Below are 5,609 nucleotides of genomic sequence, written 5' to 3'. Positions count from 1 at the left end.
AAAGTTCAGTGGTGACACGAGAATTCAAGGTGAGGAGTCTGTCAAAGATAACACCAAGATTCTTACAGCTCTGCGTTCATACAGAGAACCGTATAAGAAGACCTCTTTAATTAGGTACTGAAAACTTTGCCATAGATTTAACTCTTGAAAGTTAAAACAGTTTGTTTACAGCTATGTTTTCATGTTAAAGTTATAATTTCTGATAGATTTAAGATAAAACACTTAATTCTGATTTAGGGAAAGTGACGAGTCGCTTCTTGTTTTATTTAAAAACCTGAAACTGATCCCGTCAACCCACAGTCACCATCTTTAACGCCACAAAAAGTGATATTTGTCCACAGAGACAAATGAACAAAACCAGCCGATGAATGAGGGAGAGTTGTGTGAAACTTCAGCGTTTGTGTGTTTTCTCTCGGAAAGATGAGATAGCGTAAAAACCACAGCTACTTTTGGTGTACTTACTGTATTTTCCGGTGTATAAGTAACAGTTTTTTGCATAGACTTATCAGTCCTGCAGTCCTGCGACTTATACGCTGAAGCAACTTATATACGTTTTTTTTCATATTTATAACGCAGATTTTGACTGATGCTTTAAATTTTGAAGAACTGCACCAGCGAGTCCTCCCGTGTGCACTCGCTTCACTCAGCTGGTGCAGGCGGAGGAATGCTGGTGCAGGCGGCTCCAGCCACGATGGATGGATGGATGGCGCCGTGCCACCCAGGCGAAATTAAGCTGTTTTGACCATTAAATAAATGCATAATAAAAGCCGAAGCAACTTTTCTATGTTTTTTTTTTTTTTCCTCTTTATGATGCTTTTAATGACTGATGCGACTTATACTCCGGAGCGATTTATATGCCGGAAAATACAGTAGATGGCAGAAAATGCGAGTCACCACTGTTTTCAACATAAACAGTATGTCTGCATGTATACGGTGTAAAAGTATTTAGGTATTCCAATAAAGCACAGTACGACCTACAAGTTATAAGGGAAGTTACGTTGCATTTGATTTGTATCAGAGTAATAGAGAAATTAAAACCAAATCAACATTTTAATCCTTTTCATCAATGCTTTAGTTTTGCAGCACCATAAATATAATGCTATTTCAATACATCCTTTATTTAGGTACATTTTCTGAACATTTTAACAGCATAAGCTTTGAACTCATTCAGCTAACAGGTGAACTTGCACAAGGGATTTGTTTTTATATATAATTCATACTTAAGCATACAGCTTGAATGAATACAATAGTTTAATTAATTTAATTAATTTAATTCAATTATTATAACATTTATTGTTAAAAAAAAGCTTCATGGATGAACTTTAAATTAACTTTTCACATCGTACTGGTAGCTCTTGTGTGAAAAGTGGTTCAAATATAATTTGTAAAGCTGTATTGTCGTCACACCTACAGACTTCCTGCCTCCCATCAGTTTGTGAATTGACCGCGGGAGGCTTGGCGCGTGATAATGAGACGTGAGCGAGCGTGTAAAATTTAAAAGTAGCGTTGCTGCCGGATGTTTGGAAAGTGTTAACAAAGATCCCACCAGGAGATGAGACGGCATGAGCCGAGCTGCTGGGACTGAGGCCTCCGGGTAACATGGATGCTTGTGTTATCTCCACACCTGCCACATACAACAGTGGTGAAGCTCTCAATGCTTCACTTTTAGGCAGGTGTTACCTTTCAACATATCATCACTTTCATAATCCCCTTACATGGTCAAAGCAGCGACTTCTGGCTCCTGACACCTGCCGCACACCCTGCATATAGCAGGGACTGGAAAGGATAATGCTGGACTGAGCGTAATTACCTCTTGACCACTTTTAACACCTTCCCACAATGCATTGTGTTTGTTCAACTATCCCACTAATATTCAGGGGTGGAAGTAACAAATTTCAAATACTCACATTACTGTAATTAAGTTGAATTTTTGGGTACTTGTACTTTTATGAGTATTTCTTTCAAGTGTGTAATTTTACTCATACTTAAGTACAATTTAGTCCATGTAATCTACTTTGCTACTATTGAAATCGGAAGTCGCGACTGAGTACGGACGCAATTTGAATTAATATTCAAACCGTTCATCTGCATCTTTATAGCCAACAAGGCTCTCAGATCACAAACGTGCCAACTACCTATGACGTAAGCAAAGGACAACTCTGTAGAGTAGAGTCATTTATGGACCAAAGATTTGGAGAAAAGACAAAATGGAGGCAGAGGACAACACTGTCAACAGAAAAAATGCTGAGGTAAAGGGTGAGGACGAGTGCCCGTGGCTGTAACTGGAATAATTTTTCATGTACAAAGGGTGAAAAGGAGACAGTGTCCAGATGCAAACTTAGTTTGATGTCTACGGTGATAGCAGCTTCAAGACTTCAGTATCTAATCTCAAAAAACATATTGTGATATACGAGGTTTTACAGCTTCCTGTATGATATTGCTTTTTCATTGTTTGTATGTGTGGGTTATTAGTTTGACTAAGTATGCAACGATCTTAGATATTGTCACTGCCATTGGTTTGCCTAGTACTAAAACAAGACGGAGCTTCTGAGCATCTGAGAAATGAGCTTTGACTGTAGCTGTTATATACAGTAAATCAAACTGAATGCCTTATTTTGGCAACACAATAAAACATCAACTGGTTAAAAAGTAATTAATACTCTGAATAGTTCTTGAGAAGAGTACTTGTAATTTTACTTAAGTCTTTTACAACTCAACTACTTTTACTTGTAAGTACAATTTAAGCAGTGTAACAGTACTTGTACTTGAGTACAACTTTTCAGTACTCTCCACCTCTGCTCAAATGTTATCAGACATTAAATGGATGTTCTATTTTGTATAGGCTTCGCCCTTTAAGACTGTCGCTAGTGGGTTTATCCCTAGGCGCACAGCTCAGCACTGAAAACTTTAGTCCATGCCCACCTGCTGTGTGAGCCTTACCCCCGGTCCATATAAATTACGGTGAGACCGGGTAATCGGCTCCCATTTTTTCTTCAGCCAGCTAGCTAGCTCTGTCAGAAGAACGAAGAAGGAAAAGTTGTCCATCTTTGACTGACACAACCTTTGCTAAGGATGCCTGGGTCTCCGCCACGCCAACCTCCTGCTGTCCCGGTGAGCCCTTCTTCCCCGAGGAGAAGCAGACGATCAGCCTTGTTCAAGGTAAGCGCCGAGGAGTGCTTTTCCGTGGCAGGCCGCCACCCGCTGGATGACGGCATCGCCGTTTCTAGTGTTTGTTTTTTTTTCTCGCGGTAATCGAATGATTTCCTCGAATAAGCGATGTTAGCAGCAGCCCCGCTGAATGTTTTTCCATGGAGGGCCGCTACTCGCTGGACGATGCCACCGCCTTTTTTAATGTGTTTTTTTCTCGAGGTGAATCGGATGATTCCCTCGAAAAAGGCGTTGTTGACAGAAGCTCCGCTGAGTGTTTTTTTCTGTGGCGGGACGCTATGTGCGGGACGACGCCATCTTTGACGCAGAGTCACGCAGTGAATCGAATGATTCCTCCGAGAAAGGCGATGCGGAGCTGCCCCTCCCTCTTGGAGAGCGTAGTGACGGAAGACGAGTAGCCGAGCGGATGCTCAGCCACCTAGGATCTTCCGACGTTGGCGACCACACCGCTCCTAGCCGTCGGCGCCCTCCTCTCGGAGCTGCCCGGCATAATCCAGGAGGATGTTAACACAAGGGACTTTCTGTCCCTCACCTTCCTCTGCCCTGATAGGATGATCTGGCGGCAAGGTTGGCTCCGCCCCGGCTTATCGCCCTGACCCTATCTGGTCTTGCTGTCCAGCTGTGACGTCACACTGGATCGAGGCTGCAGTTGGGCTCGGTAAGCTGAAGACATCCATCTCCACCTTCGCCTCCATCTCCAGAGTAGAGGGTTTTACTGATCAGTGTTTTTCCCTCAGTCCCCCCCCCCCCCCCAGAGCCAAGCCTAGCAGTGGCACTTGGGACAAAAGCTTCCAGGATAGACCAGCAACCTGTCCCTCCAGGGAAGCATGACCAGGTGGTGACAAAGCCCCCAACCGGGCTCACCAGTGATCATCCCAGACGGCTGCAGCGAACAACAACATCGCCCTGCTGGCCTACAGCATCTCTAAGAGGCTGGAAGAAGCAGACCTGCTGGAGAAGACAAACAGCTCTCTCTGTAAAGCTGTTGATGTCATCTTAAACATGTGGCACCTCTGCGATTTGCCTGTCCCACATCGCCGCCTGGATGACCATGATCCGGAGGACCACTTGGCTCCGCCTCTCACCATCCTTGTCCGAGAGGCTGCAGAAAGACCTGTTGGAGGGCCCTATCACCCAGAGGCGCTGTTTGGGGCCAACTTAAGGACCGTCCCTGAGAAATTGCAGAGGTCCAAGGAGGTCTCAGAGACTGTGCACCATCTGGTGACGTCACAGTCTTCCTCTCACCCCTCCGGCCTCTGGAGGGACTGTCTTGGCCAGCAACAGCAGCAGAGGCGCTCCACAGCTGCGGCAGCAACTGTTCAGCCAGTAACCTCTAAACAGCATTTTAAATTGCACCAAAGTTCAGTAAATGGAGAGTGGGGGAGTGGTGGCGCAGAGGTTAGAAGATGGGCTTGTGATCGGAAAGTCATAGGTTCACCTCCCAGTACCATCAACATCAAAATGTGGGTGGAAAAGGTGAAACACTCACACCTCCCTCCACCCTCATTCGCTCCACTCTGGGCCCCTGAGCATGGCCCTCAACCCCCACCATCTGCTCCCTAAAACAGGTCTCTCTTGAAAATGAGTTCTCGTGGCTCAATGAGACTACCTGGATAAATAAAGGCTAAATGAAAAAAAAAATCACAAAACACTTGTCTGCCACGTCAGCTAAAATGATGTTTTTTCAGCAGACCGAGTCCAGTAAAATCCCTCGTTTTCAATTTCTGCTGTTTTCTGCCCACTCACAGCGCAGCGGGAGTAAACGTGTTTTCTCCATGACAGCTGCAGCCTCCACCGAAACGGCGTCTCACTCAGAAAGCGCTCACGCCTCCTCTCAGTGCACGCTGGCTTACCTCAGCTCTATGTGAGACCGCAGCCTGGGCTCAGCAAAGAGGCACACATACAGCCCTTTTTTTCTGTCAGAGCCCTCCTCGGGTTCCCCCCGGAGAATGTCCGGAGCTAGTGATGGCAGTAAGGATTTTTAGTCTGGTTGATGTTCATGAGAAACATGACACAACACAAATGCATGCTCGCTCTCCGAGCGTTACTCAGAGTGGCAGCAAGTGTGTTCCCTGGACAGATGGACGGACTGTCTGATCAGAAGGGTTTACACGCTGCAGTTCGCAGCTCAACCCCACCATTCAGAGAGATTATAGAGACAGTTCTGTTTTCTCCAGAACAGAGCTCATCTCTCCAGTCAGAGGTTCAGGAATTTCTGACGAAAAAACGTGATTTCCAGAGTTCCCAATGAAGAGGAAAATCCATTTTTTTCCCCCTCCCACTACTTCCTGGTTCTGAGAAAAAAAGAGAGGGATGAGACCATTCTCGACCTGTTCATGTTCAGCAATTCGATCATGGGGAGACAATTCCACATGCTGACAAACCGCTGCTGGAGAACTTCACCAGAACGACTGGTTTTCACCTCCATAGATCTGAAGAGC

The sequence above is a fragment of the Nematolebias whitei genome, chromosome 13 (genome assembly GCF_014905685.2).
Source record: "Nematolebias whitei isolate Nwh7 chromosome 13, NemWhi1, whole genome shotgun sequence".
Lineage (NCBI taxonomy): Eukaryota > Metazoa > Chordata > Actinopteri > Cyprinodontiformes > Rivulidae > Nematolebias > Nematolebias whitei.
The sequence above is the reverse complement of the archived record's forward strand: the minus strand, read 5'-3'. Positions refer to the sequence as shown.